Raw genomic sequence first — 16,211 nt, 5'->3', positions numbered from 1 at the left:
AAGAAAGCGTGAAGATAAAATATTACACCAACCATTACCTGGCTGTGTATCTCTTTTAAAAACAAAACTGAAAATAGAGAGACTCTCTCCAAAGAGAGACAGAGAACAAGAAAGGCTGCAACAAAGTCCTTAATTCTATGATGTACCAGTAAAACAAATGAAGTATGTTTGAAGTTAAGTTCTTGCTAAATATTCAAATGAGTTGGGATGGCTGACTTAACTGGTGGCATGCCTTTTTTTTTTTTTTTTTTTTTTTTCTTTTTTTGAAGAAATAGGGCCAGATTGCTTTTTAATAGCATCTGAGCATACCTAAACTCTCTTGAGTTTTTGAGTTTTAACCGGACCAGATGGGTGATTTAGAAAAATGATCTGGTAACCTTTGTTCCGTTCCGTTCCGTGACAGAACAATGGAATCAGTGATGAAGAAATCCACCCAGGGAAAGAGGACGTGATGGATTTATTTAATGAAATGGGAAGGCGGGAGGGAAGGGAGGAGAATGGAGCCTACACAATTCGCAACTATTTAATTTTTTAAAATGACACCTATAATAACTGGAACCAGCTCTTACCTGTGCCTCTCACTTTCACCAATCTGTCCAGCTGGAGTGTGTCTGGATAATGTATATTGCAATGATTCTGAAACAATTCTGCTTCTGTTTGATGCATGGCACTGCTTTCGTTGTAAACATATGCTAGCCACATATGTCCTGAATAAAGTATAGTGTTATTATTTGAATGAAATAGCCTAAAATGAGCACTTACAGTTTGTGTGCAGCCTGCTGTTCCTTCCTTCACAACATCATATTCTGAATAGCCCTTAAGTTTTTTCAAATTGTAGTTTTCAGCTGGTTTAGAAATCTGCGGGGACTTTGAACAACTTTCATTCAACAAAAATCTCCACAAGGTGAAGTATTTGGGGCCAGATCCAATGCTGTTATACCCATAAGCTTCTGCTAGTGGCTTCCTTGTTTTCAGCAAGATGAAATCATGTACCCCGAGCCTTTCTCCGCCTGTGAAAGGCAGCGTGCATGGTGCTGCTGTATTGTGCTAAGGATAGCCCCACTTTGTCTACATGGAGACGTGACATTATTAACGGCTCAATAAATGACTTTTCAAATGAACTCAGGACTATTTTGACAAGCCATTCCCAGCTTTCAGCCTAGTCCCTCAAACACTTGGGATTTGCCCGTGCAATGCAAATACTCTCAAGCTAGCTCGAGACAGTAGCTTACTCCCTAATGTCATTAGTACAGTGTTTCATACGGAGTCATTTCCCCCGAGAGCAGTTCTTACGCAGCCCGTTGGCCTGTGGAAGGATTCATGAGAAGGAACACTTGCAGGGCCGGGCTCTTTGTCATGCATCTTTCCAAGTCAGCATTTCCCTGCACTCAGGTTACATCAGGCTCCACAGCGGAGCTCACAATGACACCTTGTATCTGAAAGTGAGGACGTATATAAACATGCATATATTAGAGGCAGTTTGGACTGATTTGCATTTTGTGTGCATTCAGGCTTCACAGGGATTTGAGTTCCCATACATGACTGAAATGATTTAGGTACAGGCTTTATCATCCAGCAACTTTATTGTAATGGATACAACTGGGAACGTTTCTTGTTTTTGCATTAAAGATAACTTTGAAGTAGGATCTGTCAGCTCTGCCTCGTAGCAGCACAAAGCTCTTCATTATAGAGCGCGCATTACATTTTATGCACTGTACAGGTCTACCGTGCCCCAGCAGATGAAGAGGCTAGTTATTTTAAATCCATCATTTTACCTGCAGCGGTTTAAAGAGCAGCGCTAGGCTTTCTGCACCGTGTGCTTTAAGATGAGGTGTTTTCATCATTATGCAGTAGCCTTGGGAAAGACACTTGATCCTTACTTTTGGTTTTCAGCCTTCAGTTTTCCAAGCGAAGCCTTCAGCATCCTGCTCGTGAATGCATAATTGCTCTGGTTTAGTCTTCATCAAAATGTCCGGAATGAATGACCTGGAGCTGAAGAAAAAACATGATCAATTTTATACAGCCCAACCAAAATCCTAAACTAACAAAATCTCATCTATGAAGGGTCATTCAATTCTCTTTTGAATCCGGCAACACACCCTGCAATATATGTGCTACAAATACATGAATAAAGTATTTTCAAGCTTTTCAGAAGCAACCCCAGACTCTTTTATGTTTTCGGCTTAGCAGGAACTATGCTTTAACAACTGATGGGTGTACAATATAAAAATTGACCACACAGCAGAATTAAATCGTGGCAGCTTGGTTTTGCTGCATAAACTGAATGATCACATTCCACCAAAATCTCTCTTGAATGACCTAGTGTGAAAAGTATTCTTTATGTGGCACAAATTATTAAAGGAAGCAACGCCTCTGTAAAGCAACTCTTTTCAACAAGTCTCACTGAAAACACAGCGTGGACTTTTTTCAGACCGCTTAGTGTGCATAATTTGGACTTAAAATCTGTGTTCATTATACTGAAGTATGTAAACTTCACATGACAAAACCTGTTTATTTTTTCTACTGAGTTCTATAAAGCGCAAATGTTTTTTGAGGGGTAAGACTGAACTTCGAGACTGGAGGGATATGTATACCAGACTACAATAACAAATGCATATTGTCTGATTGATTAGACAGGTAGGATTCCAAGTTGATTGAGCACATACAGCTAATTATAACATTCAGAGCCGTAATAGCAAGGATTAAAAAAGACCTTAAAATGGATAGAAACCATGTTTTGAAGACCCTCATTGTTTTAGGAGTGAGGGAGAATTTCCTTTGCAAGCAGATTACCTGGTAGCTGTTTAGTGCATTAGTCTGGGACATGTTAATAGCATGAAAATGGACTTGATGGAGTCTTTGCTCGAACACGGCCGTTTCAGTGGTTTAATGCTTAAGTACAAAGAAGTTTTTAAATAATGAGCAAAAAGAGTCCTTTGGCAGGACTGTGAGAGTAATTATTATCCTGAGACATGATGATGACAGTTGCTGTCATGTATCGACTGATGATGACATTTTCTGTCATGTATCTGCCATATCTACTATCTACAATTTTTTTATACATTTTCTAAAACTTGCTGGCATTTACTGTCTTTCTATAAGTTTCCAACAGTATCTTCAAATTCCTTTTTAAGGCTATTCTCACTACTCTGATTTTGTTATCTTTTCTGTTTCAGGAAACTAATGGCAAACTACGTGCAACGCAGCAGATCTTTTCAACTTGGAATTAGTCATTACCTCTATTCCAAACTTCTCAGGCTTCCATAAGGTGTGCCCTCTTGCAAAGTACTACGAGCAAATGGGCCAATGTGAAGCATTACCGGGATGACAGACTTGTTTTTTTTCCCGCCAGTCTGTGTTTTTACTAAAATTAAAATATCAAAACAACACTCAGTCATTTTCAGGACACAATGCAAACTCCACACTAATTTAGCCCTGTTAATCTGGCACTGATCTAAGCCCTGTGCCACAGTTCCACAGTAAGCAAAAGCACATTGCTAACATGGTGGAGGAACTGGATGACAGGTAAAGCATCTACACAAACTCCTGTGACCTGTCGGAGATGTCTGCTTTGATTCCAAAATGTGTGATCTAATACACTAGGGATTTGTGGATCTCGCTAGGTAGCTGATAGGGGTCTGTGACTTTAAGTAGTATTTCAATGTGTTTACATTTAGCAGGTCTGTTCTTACTCAGCAATGCAGGCTGACATTGTTCAACTTCTACTTCACTCTTTTTTTTTCCTCCAGTCTTATATCATGTGTTCCTCAGAGCAGACGCAGTCATTGCTGAGTGTCTGCAAAACTCCTACTAGGCACTAGCTGTTCGTCAGCAGGTTTTACATTGCTTTCTGTAACAGCAGCGATTAAAGCCCAGGTCTTCAAAGGTAATTTGGTGCTTGACTTCTAATTCCTAATGAAAGCAGTGTCCTTGTGGGTTGTAGTCTGACTGCCTTCTGTGTAAAATTAGTATATAATACTGAAAGCTTTTACGGACCTCGTGGGAGCTCTGCCTATTTTTCAGGGAAACAACAACTAAGCCCCTCTCTTTTCTGTTTTGCTTGCCTGCTTGCTTGTTTTCTATATTATAGAACCTATGATTGCTATGGCGGAAGGAATGTTTGGAAGTATCTTTCCATCAAGGAAATATCTTTTCATCAAGGTGGTGAACGTTCATCCCTGCTACAGCACGATGGAGGGTTTTCCGCATTTCGGTGCTGCCTGGTCTCCGCACCCTGCCTGCACTCCTTCCATGGGGAAAGGCCTGTCCCAGGCTCTTGCATGAGGAGGTCAGCGCCATCCCGGGGCAGCCACGCTCCTTTGGTGGTTCAGCCCAGGGACGGCTGGGGGCCTCGGTCAAGCCCCAAGCTTGGGCTTGAGCCAGTCATTGCGCTGAAGACGTGAATCATGGGTTTATACTGATTTCTGAGAAGAGAGAAGGAGGGGCTGAGTGAGAGGCTAATGAACTGGGAATCTGAAAAATGGCATTCTCTTCCAGCTGGACCCTTCACATTTGATTTCCAGTAACACTGAAATACTGTATTTACTCTTACTTATCATTCATGTTACTGTAACACTATAGCTAAGTGCCTTGAGATGGTCTCGGCTCTGAAGAACCTGCAGTCTTACTTCAAAAAAAGACACAGCAGATGTGTAGGCAAAGAAAAATGTGATTCCTCATAACCTCAGTACACCCCAGCCTTGGGGACGTGGGGGCAAGGGGTGGCCTCTCCCCTTCTCACCTCCTGTCTGGAGCAGCCGAGGCTCCCCTGCCGTGCAAGCCACCCTGAGGCGAGAGGGAGCTGCTGACTGCAGATAAGGAGCAGGGCAAAGGCCCAGGGTGGGATCACAGCAGCAGGTGTCACCCCGGGGCATAAGCTGAAGCTGAGGGCAGGGAGCACCCCAGTTGTGTGCCCGCAGGGAGGCAGGGGCCCGCAGTCATGGCACGCACTTCTGAACTCCCCAGCTCACGAGCACAGCCAGGAGGTCGTGAGCAGGTTGAGGGAAATGATCGCTATCCTTTATTCACCTCCCATGCGACCACATTTGCAATACAGTGTGCATTTTGGGGACCCCCAGTACGAGAGTAGACTGAGAGAGGCCAGAGGAAAGCCACAGTGGTGGTCTTGGTTCTGGAGCATGTAACATAGGAAGAGATGCTTGGGGAGCTGCGTTTGTTCCCTCTGGGAAAGGGAGGAAAAATTGGGATTTAATTGCTGTCTTGCATGACCTAAATGGCGGGGTGGGGGCTCAAGGAGGCTGGGGAGAGGGCAGGGCTGGGATGGCAGGTAGTGTGATCTGGTGGGAAAAAGGGCAGCATCATGGAGGGACTGAAAAAAGAAAGAAATGTCTGAAAAATGCTTATAGCAAACCCTTCAACAGAAATCTTACAAGCCCTGAAGAAGTCCTGTGTCCATTTTGGACACTGCAATTAGCAGATATGAACTGGTAAAATTCAGAGTAGAGCAATGAAAATCACGAGAAGTGTAGATGGAAAAAAGTAGAAAGAGTGGAGCATATTCAGTTGCTAAAAGAGAAGTGGGAAGCATAATGAAACCTGCACGTCAAAGACAGTTACTAAGACATAGGGAATAGCTTGTCCTTCCTGCATGCTCTGAAGAGAACAAGTCACACACTGAAGCATTGAGCTAAATTGCTGCGGGAGCTTGTAGGTGTATCTGAAAGCAGGTTAGATAAATATCATTCGGGAATTGTTTAGATCTAGCTGATCATACCTTTGGGCAAGGGGAGGGCCAGATGGCCTCTCACAGCCCTTTTTGCCCCTCTGATTCTAGGATAATAGTGTTGATGCAATCCTAGAGCATGAAGAGCACATGTTAAGAATCCCTCCTTTCCTCTCAACAGAAATTTTCTTCCGTGTAAAATGTCCCTTTAAAACAAATAATCTGAATGAATAATGCTGAGCCGCTCTAGTTTCCCACTTTTGTGAGTGCTGCGTCCCTGAATCAGTTGCTTGGGTATTGAAAGTTGAGATGGATCCTCTGAGGTTTAATAAAGGTCTTGTCAGGTGGATAACACAAGCCTGCTTAAATGTGGTGCCTGAGTGAGACTTTACCTTTCTGTATGCCCCATGTAGAGATAGGCTCTTTGTTTCCACTCTGTTAACATAATAGATTTATCTATTAATTATTTAATTTAATTTATCTATTAAATATTTAATCTGTTAACAGCCACAGATTTCTGCAGGCTTGTGGTTTTATTACGTCATTTTGTCCCCTTTGGTGTCAGTTGTCAGCAGTCAAGGGAGGTTTGGAAGTATCTCTCCTCAGCTGGTGATGACAAGACTTGTGGATATCTCCAGCTCCAACCCACGCCTCCAGTTAGCAAATCCTAATAACTAGATTGTCCATTCAAGTGCTTGGAGTAGTGCTATACTGGGTGTGTTTGAAAAAGGGCTAACACAGCTCCACCACAACCCTAACCATGGGAGGTGGAAGGTGTGAAGCCATGTGTCTCTTGCACAAGCAGACGTCGGTCTTCGAAGGCAGGAGGATAAACGTCACCTTGCACAGCACTCCTTGGAGTTGGAGATCTGCAAAGCGTATGTCAGCTGTTAGTGTCTCCCTAGCCGATGATAATGGCTGCTCAGGTCTGCAGAGAAACTTGTGTAGTGGGAGACAAAAGGGCAGAGCGGCCAAGGATTTGGGGGTTATGGAGAAGCAATATGGCATGGTTATGTAGGACTGGCAGAGTCATTATAAGGACACGGGTAGATAAAGAAAGATAGACAGCTTGCATGGGTGAAAGTCAGGTAATTTTAATGAAGCTGCAGGGTGGCGATAAGGAATTGTTATCAAATTACTACTTTGCTGCTTTTGAAGTTAACTTTATTACCCTCTAATGAACAACCCCATGAACACTGAAGCTAAGGGAATTCTGGTGTCTAACAGACACCTTCCGTGTGAGCTGAGCCTTCAGAAAGGCTCACTGTCTCTCACGTGAGACAAATGTATGTTGTTCCCAATTTCTTAACGGGTTTTTAGAGGATGTTTTTCTTTTCCCCAGCTCTCTGTTTTATGGGGTGAGTAGGAACTTAATTCTGTTTGGGACTTCAACCACGCTGTTGAAATCTGTTGAGGTGGGCCAGTGAGTTTCAACATAGGAATTCAGGAAATGTGAAGATGTACATGCACCGCATGGTCATGTAAGCTAAAAGTCAGTTAGCCAGGCTGGAAATTATGGGAGTTTTAAATAATAAGAAAAAGGGGGGGGAGGGTAAGGAAAAGAAAAACAAGTTCAAGGAAGTTGTTTCTCAACGCATTTCTTCTTGAAATATGCTTCTGTATGTGGCAACACTTAAATAAAATGGTGATAAGGCATTTGTCAAATGGCTCAAATTTACTGTGCTTGAAATTGGAAGAGGAGTTACTCAAATTTTAGTAAATGCACAGGAGACCTGGAGCTCATAATATACTATGAAAGGTTTGTTTGTTTTGTCTAATTTACATCTTTCAACCTTTCATTTTCTGTAGAAGGAGATAGAGTATGAATTACTTTTTTAACGCAGCAAAGATTCTCTAAAGGTTACTATAGTCTCTGTAGTCCATTCAGCGTATTCAGAATGCAAATTAGTTCCAAATCAGAGTCTTTTTGTGAGGCTTTTCATTACAGGGGGACAAGTAAAGCACTCAAATTTCTTTTTTAATTTTAGATAAAGGTGGATCAAAAAGTGGATAGATCTCTTTATTTGTATTTTTAAGAGTCTTTTTAATACTTTTTCCTATCAAACATGAAATGGAAAATAGTTTTATTTCTAGGTATTTGGGGACCCCTTTGAAGCAGTGAGCAAAGGAATGCTTAATACTTTGAAACTATCTATTATTGAAACTATCAATTATTTTAACATTTTTTCAAAGGCAAAACAGGATCCTCACCAGACCAGCTTTGTGTCTCGTTTTTCTTGTTCTGACAGATTGTCTATCTGTAGTGTAATGAGAAGATGGTCAGACTAGCTTCATGTTTAGCACATGATACTTTTCATCTTCAAAATGCTTTGTGAACATCAAGCAAGCATATCAGCTTATGTTTCCTTAGTGAATACTTGTGTTGAATACAAGGAACAGATCATGACTTTTTGTAAAATCTTGTGGGAGTCATTGTATACTGGTGTTAATTTAAAAACCTTTCAAATATTAAGTAGGGCAAAATTAAACTTTTTCAGCAAACTAAACTAAGACCCATCGGATGCCTAGCGATTAGTAACATTGTCTGCTGAAGGTTTAGTATTACTGAGGTCTGGTTTTGTAATTTTAACTCAGGCTTTTGTTGAAGTCAAAGACTGCAGCACTGAATTCTGATTGAAGCAATTGTTTTATTATTTGCAATGTGCAGGGGTTGATCAAAGCTTTTGTGACTTTTCTCATTCTTCTTGTTCTTGCTTACATTTTACTACCACTTTCAGGACGCACCAACAGAGGTGAAAAATCTGCCTAGAATATATGCTGGGCCCTGACAAGAAAGGCAGGGAATAGACCATGAAAACCTTATATCTTACAGGTTTGTTGTGAGAAAACTGTGTTGTGGGGTTGCTTGTTTTCTAAAGAGCTCTAATTTATCAGGGAATACGTAAAGGTTGTGGTGCCAGGAAAGGTGATGGAGGAGAAGAAGAAAGGGACCAGTTAATTGTTCAGTTCTTGGTATCAGGTACTGCTAGATGCTTATTTAATAAGACTTGAGTCATGATGTGTGTGGTGGTTAGGAAAATGAAAACCTCTTCATCTCAAAGGAAGAAGTAACTTGGAAAAGCCAAGAAAACTGCACCTGGGAGATTTCTAAGGAGGAGTGACACCCTTGCACATGTTCATATTGTTGACCGTTCAACATTTCTACGTAAGAAAAATGCAATGATGTAACAGAGGAATATAAAATGGGATATAAAGTTCTCTGATTATATGTTATTTGGTTTATGTGTCCTTTCTTATTTTTTCTTATTTTCCATTAGAAACAGTCTCCTTTTGCTATGTCATCCATTTTCTTCTCTACTGTTCTGTTTTTAATGTTAACAATTTTTTCCTTTTGGTGATATTCAGTGCATTAATCTGTGTCTGGTTTTGACTCTTTTGGAGCTATCTGTAGTGCTCTCCCCCGCCCCCAGTCTTAAACTGCGTATATTTCTGAGAGGTTTTTTTATGCCCTAGAAAATGGTACTATATCTTAAAGATTTGTTCCCCTTCTTTTTTTCCCCACTCCCAGGGTTTGTTTTTGTCCCAGAAGAAATTCTTACTTTTTTAATAATCATGTAGAATTGATCCCTTTTACAGATCTCTGCAAAAATTCTGTTATCGTCCTCTGTTTTAAAATCATAAATAGATAATGCAGACGTTGAAATATTCTGAAGTTGTTGACTCATTACAAAAGTTTTGTAATTACCTTTATTATTAATGGTTTTCATTAGTAAATTCTTTGAGTTTACATTGGTCCTTTCATCCAAAAGGCTTATGATACTATATAATAAAACTTCCATTACATGTTAAAACATCCCTGGAAGACAAATGAGTCCTCAGACTTGTCTAGAGGTGTGAGAGAGGAACTGAGGCAAAGACTGCTTACAAGACAGGAGTGGCGAGCCAGTGGCAGAACGAAGACTAACTCTCCTGAGGCCCGAATTCTCCCCTTACTTTTCAACCATCCAAATTTTGGGGGGCAATTTTGAAAGAGCTGTATCTACATCTCACAACACCATTAGCATTGTTGCAGAGGGAGCAGCCTCCTTCTGCCCAGGAGAGAATGAGACAGCTGGAGAACAAGAAAACTGGGGATTTCTCTGGTCAGACCCTGAACAAGGGGACCTGGAGTCACAGAGGCTTGTGCTTAACACGGTGTGGTGGTGTGCATCTCCTTTTGCTCAGCTCCTGGTAGACCCGATTGCCAGAAGCTGGAGGCAGTGTTACTTGAATATGCACCTGAATTTTATTCTGAGTTTAAGCCCATGATACAGCTCTGCTTTGGCCGCTCCCTCTGACCCCTTTGAATGGAGAAACATGCTCTGTGGTACTAACATCAAATACCCCTAACCTGTGACTAGAAAAAAGGGCCAGAAATGAAGTCACCAGAACGTATTGTGTCAGCTGTCCTGAATGTGCAATTTTTTCTTTTAATAAGAGAGAGAAAAGATGTTCACAAGACCTTGTTTAGTGCTTTCTACTCACCTTGGCACTGGAACTCTGAATAGCTTCCAGTTAATCACTAGTTTGCTGGAGCTAGAGCAAAAATCAACGTCTACTGTTCTGGGGAAGTCAAATGCCTGAGCTGTTTGTAATGAATGGCTTCTACTAATGGCATGATCTTTAATCTTACAAATAACCAGAAGTGTGCATAGATCCATGGGAGTAAGAGGGAAGGACAAGTTACGTATTAGATACTGCACCTCACTGATGGACAGGTTAAACTTCTGTCCATAGCACTTCCTTGCAATGCAGAGAAATTTTTTTTTTTTTTGTGATATCCTGGATGGCAGCAAGAAGTCAGGTACTGACACCTGAACTGAGGATATAAAAACTGATGGACAGGTTAAACTTCTGTCCATAGCACTTCCTTGCAATGCAGAGAAATTTTTTTTTTTTTTGTGAGTAATATCCTGGATGGCAGCAAGAAGTCAGGTACTGACACCTGAACTGAGGATATAAAAGACTTCCTTTGGTGCATAGTTGCTTTTTGCACCTTCTAGACTGGAAGCTTCTGTTTCTTTTTTTGATTCATCATGTTAGAGCAGCTTGCCTCTGATGCTGGATTTTAAGCAAAGGAGATAACACAGCCTTTGAGCTGCTTCCCTCCCAGGAATCTCACTTTGCATCTGTTCATGGAGGAGGAGAAATTTCACTGTTGCTGATGGAGTCACTCTGCTTCGGAGAGCGGTGTGAGAATTATTCACCCGCTATTTCCTCCTGAAAGCAAGGTCCTTTGATCAGGTGAAATAACAGCAGCATTTCTCGAGGGCTTGGAAGTAGTGTTCTGCAGGAATTGGACTATCTTCTAATGAACCTAACAATTTCTTTCACTTTCCAGGCTTGCCAATGTTAGACTGCAGCCATGCTGCTTATCCAGTTCTGTTAGTAGTCGAGGTGGCACTAAGAGCACTACACATGGTTTATAACCCTACTACCTGTTGCATAAACATCAAACAAAATGCCTCTGCTGCAAAGACCTTACACTTGAAGAAGCTACCATTTGTTGTTGCTGTTTTGGGGCAGATACCTGGCTTTTTGTACGTCACTGTTCATTTTCATTTTTTAATTTCAATCTCAGTCCTTCATATCTGACAGATTTTTCTGTCAGAATTATCAAATGGGTATTCTTGATTTTTCCCCCCCGTAGGCTGACCATATTCTACCAAAAAGGTGCCATTGTGAATGGAAATTATCCCTTTGCTTTGAAAACTATGACATGTTCAGGTATCCATCTCAGCTCTGGGCAGCATGAAAAACCTCAAAAACTTTCAGCACCTTTTCAGTTGCTGCCTTCTTATGTTTCACTGCTGGAAGTGATTCCTTCAATCAATGACATCCATCCATTCCTTTGTTTTAATGCAAATTGTCTGAGGATACTAAAATTGATGAAGCCTTTATCTGACAGCTCTTCCCAGACGTTTGCTGAGCATCATTCACAGTTATCCCTTTTGGTTGTGCGCACATACTTAAATATGCAGTGCTATCTGAACTGAAGGAGGGTGTAGAAATCATTCCAGAATACTTCTTCGGCAGTGCTCCCAGCTGGGGCAGCTCCAGGTATGGGGCTGGAGCACCTACAAGTGTGAGAGCCATTGCTGCGGCTTGATCTGAGTGTGCTCAGCAGGCTGAGAGGCCTCCCTGGCCCGTTGTATCAGTGCCTGAGCTGCATGACTCCCTCCTGCAGGCAGATGCTCTCAGCTTGGCTACGGCGTTACGGAGCTACAGGAGGTCCCGCTCCCTGCACCCGTGCTAGAGTACGTGCATGCATCTGATCACGGGAACTGAGAGGCCACTACATCTAACAGCGGCAAGAACAAAGGGAAAGCTTTTCCAGAAATGCTCTCCTACCTGTTCTCTGCCTGTTTGAGAGCCCAAAGAGGACTTCACATACACAAGATCTAGAGGGGACGGAAGAGGCCATCAAATTGTACCGATCCGTTTAAGTCTGACCTTCCTTTTTTCGCAAGGAAAATTATCTGGCTTTAATTGTTTTGATAGAGTAATTTCTGATCAATTCCTTCTGCTCAATTTGTTTCCTTGTCCTCAATCCAAAATACAACTAACTCATTACTTCAAGTGGAAAATCTTTTTACAATAAATCAACAATATATGAGATATAAAATAATCTATTTTTGAGTCATCTTTGACTTGAAACTATAATTAATTTTCTCTTGGAATCTAGCTTCACCCTTTTGGGCTGAAATAATCCAACATGTCATTCATTCCCATTAGAGGGTCACCTGGATACAAGCAAGCGCAAAGCTGTTGCTGACTCAGTAGATAAATAAGTTCAGGAGACTTGAAATGAAACACTTTCATTATATTGACAGTAATTTCATACGACCATATGAACTGGCTGCAATGTAATGAGGAACTGGGAGAGTAACACAAGGGCCCACCTGGCAGAAGAATAACATGAGATCTGTTTAAAAGGAAAAAATTGCGGCATTAACTTACACTCTGTCCTGATTTCAAATGCAAATTACACTCAAAAAATGTTCAAGGCCGAAAGGTAGATAGAAAATGGAAATTCTTTCTTTGTTCCTGAGAGTGCACATCATGCAAAGGCAACATTTTCTGAATCTTATTCACACTTTTGACTCTAATCATATTAGTTTCCAAGGCAAATAATTTATTTTTCAGAATAGTCTATAGTTCTTGTGATTGATAAAACTGACACCTAAGGTGGTGGGAATCATCATGCAACAGAGGGACTGTGAGATATTCTTAGTCTGAAAAATTCCCAGCCAATAAAAGACTAAATTGCATAAACTAGATTGACCGTAAAGAAAACTGAATCCTGACAGTAAATGTCAGGAAATATATATTAATGTGCAGTAATGGAGTTAGAAGATAGCCTTTTTTTTGTCTTCTATTGCGACTTCAATAATTACTTGCACAAAATGTCTACTAAGTGTCTTTTAAAAAGACATAAACCAAGCTGGACTACTCCTTATATAAAAGCTTAAAGTAAACTATTTAAAGACTAATTGGACATGTGTAGGAAGAGAAATTGATACAAGAGGTTCCCGGATACTTTGTAATCATTAAATATGTTTTAATACAGTGATTATTAATTTTTTCTTTTGGCTTTTTAGGAGAATTAGGCAAAATGTGCAGTGAATTCTTACCTCATTTTATTGTGATTTTTTGAAGGAAAACAAGGAGGAGAACATGCATCATGCTTCCAGTCACTCTTTCTTGAATGATCAACGTGGTTGACATGAATGCACCTACCTGAGCCCCTCTCCTGCGAAGCATTAGAGCAGAACTGGATGAAGAACAGCCATTCCATCCCATGGAAAGCTCTTGAGGTTTTTGAAGTCTCTCTGTATCTTTTGTGGGAACAAAATACAAAGCAGCCCCTTTCAAATGCATTTGGAAAAGAGAGCTGCGTTTAAAAGCCTAGTTTGAGATCAAAGACCTCAGGTATCCAATTGGGGGTTTTCATTTTGGTCACAAGCGAAACTCTGTTGAAATGTTCGTGTTCCTCTGAGATGTTTCAGCTTTGATGTAGTGGGATATTTCACTAAATACCACTTTGAAAATGTTCTGACCAGGTCTATGATTTTGGTGCCATTGTGCTAGGAGGAGAGGAACTTAAGCGGGGAGAGCTGATAGACAAGGAGCTATGAAAGGCCTGGAAAAGGAACATGAACACTTAAAAAGGTGTTGGCTCTGTGCAGGATCCAGCCTGCTTAAATTGACACCTAGGTGCCTAAAGCCTAAGGCTCAGAGAATAATCCAGTCTGTCTGCTTCTTGCACTGCAAGGCGTCTCTGTACTGCACTTGAAAATTTCCTGGGCACTTACTGTAGTCACCTATTCATGCCTAAAAGCACCTGTTAGACAAGAGACAGGTATCTCTCGCTCCCCAGAGCTGTCACGGTTCAGGCAGGCAGGCACCTGAATGGCGTGACTGCTCTGGGGTGGCCTGAGGGCCTGGGTGTGGCTAGGGCTGTGACTCCCTCTCTCTGATGGGTTAGTGTTGTGGAGGGACAGGACAACCTGCTCCCGAGGAAGAATCAGACTTGGCCGTGGTGCCCTAGTCCTCATGCTGTGTGCCTGTTCACAGCGACCCACAGAGGGAGGGGTGAAGGCTTTCCCCCAAATTCTCTAAGGCCCAGGGGGCAGAGAGCTGTCTTCAGTGTAGAAAGTCTAAATTCAGTCTTTCTTGGGCAAAGCAGAGTTTAGAAATTATGTTTCTTACCTTATGAAATACTCTTATCATGAGGGGATGGAGACACCTAGCACTTCCCATCAGTTCTCTTCACTCGCAACGGAAAGGAGCAGCTTCGTATACAGAAAACCTCCCTGCACATCTCTAGAGACCATGCTGGGAATTTATGCAGTTAGGGCGGGCGGACTGACCAGTGTCCTGCCCAGGGATCTAAACCACGTGGGGTTTTTGCAAGGCAGCGACTAAAATGAGAGCTGAAGTCAGGTCTGTATTACAGCTCTGTTTCTACGTTCTCCAGCCTCCAGCATCAGTGGTGGTTAAGGTCAGGCTTTTAGTATGCTGCTGCCTTGCAGGTATGTTGATGTGTACTGGTAATTGTAGGTGATGTGATATGCAGTGCAAGTGACACCTCATCCTGCTGCAGGTGGAGGGCGTGGAAAGCCATAATTGTTTTAAAAGATATCGGCATTTGTGTAGATTATATTATTTTTATATTATACAGATAAGTGGAATGGAGAAAGTACGGTCTTGTGGAAACGGAGGTGAAAATCAAATTAAATGCTGGATGGGAAAATTTTCATCTTCTGGTCTAGTGCAATTACAATATTTGCTCAGTACTAGGGGAAAAAAAAAGTGGCAAAGCTGGTAAGGTTTGGAAAGTCATGGCTTTGTTCTCCCAGGTATAGGAACCTAGATCAAAAAGCACCTCTCTGTGAATCACATTTGCAGGCACCAATAACAGAAAATCGGGAACCCAGAAATAAGCTTGTTTAAGATGTTGCATCACACGCTAACAAAAATGGAGCATCTGGATGTGGATGCCACTCTTTATGGTGTGTCCTCCCCTATAGAGGTTAAAAATATCTCACCTTCACCGCATGGACAGACAGATATAAACGTTCAATTACTCTTCCAGATTCATCTGTAGTAAACTGGGAAATAAGAAATTGGTCTTCAGAAAGAATTACACATAGAGATGGAATTTGTGATCCTGGGCATCCTCACAAAATCTTTCAGTTTTGTCCCAGAGTTTGTCTTAGAAAGGTGGCTTAGTGCCAAAGCTACTGGCAAGTATTTACAGTAACACGGTTCCAGCTCTACCCCACACACTCTTTATTACGTCTTTGGCTGAATGATTATTTCTGTATCCCATTCCTCATCTGTAGAAGAGATGTCATATATCTTTTTCCTCCTAGCATATAAGTTCTTCTGCTCTGGTACTGTCTCATGATAAGTATGGAGGAGGCAATCTTGTTTAGTGCCTCTGAGCTTCCACAGTATGCAATTATCAATGTTAATGTCTTCAAATTGAGGGAGTGATTGGATCTAGCAGACTGCTTTGTTGTTTGCGTGTTGTGTAATTATGAGCATTCGTTACAAACAGGTATGTCTAATTTTTCCAGCTCTCGGCAAGTTGACTACAATGATGGTATTATGGGTTGGGTTAAACTGACTGGAACTGGTGAGTGAAATGGCTGCCCTTCTGTTATGAGTAAATGCAACAAACACAGAGCTAGGCAGGTTGAAAAAAGGGAGAAAAAAAAGACTTGTTCAATACGTGAGCTGTGGATTTGAACTGCTCGCAGAGGAGTTGAAAGCATGGAGCTTTGGTGGGATTTCCCAGGGTATTGTTTAACTATCTGCATACAGTTCTCTTTAGTGAGCAAACAGCAGGTGAGAGAGGGGAGCAGAAAACAGCAAAATTGGAAATATGCTCTAAGAAACTGTACGCGAGAGAGAAAGCATTTAAGCAGTGTGGAAACTGAGAGCAAGGAGCAAAGAAACACCTGCTGTGCCCAAGGTACTGTGGTTTGGCCAGCCTGTATGAATATACAGGGTTGCATCA

The 16,211-nt window shown here is 41.6% G+C and overlaps 1 long non-coding RNA gene across 1 annotated transcript; it reads left to right on the top strand.

Annotated features, from left to right (window-relative positions):
* The first annotated feature begins 6,875 nt into the window (after positions 1-6,875).
* On the top strand, positions 6,876-13,586 carry LOC109279643. Its single transcript, XR_002086273.1, has 3 exons — positions 6,876-7,041; positions 8,422-8,849; positions 13,343-13,586. It is a non-coding gene; the product is annotated as an uncharacterized LOC109279643 (long non-coding RNA).
* The last annotated feature ends 2,625 nt before the right edge of the window (positions 13,587-16,211 follow it).

This window comes from Aptenodytes forsteri, unplaced genomic scaffold (genome assembly GCF_000699145.1).
Source record: "Aptenodytes forsteri isolate BGI_AS27 unplaced genomic scaffold, ASM69914v1 Scaffold171, whole genome shotgun sequence".
Classification (NCBI taxonomy): domain Eukaryota; kingdom Metazoa; phylum Chordata; class Aves; order Sphenisciformes; family Spheniscidae; genus Aptenodytes; species Aptenodytes forsteri.
This window is presented reverse-complemented; position numbering and strand designations above follow the sequence as displayed.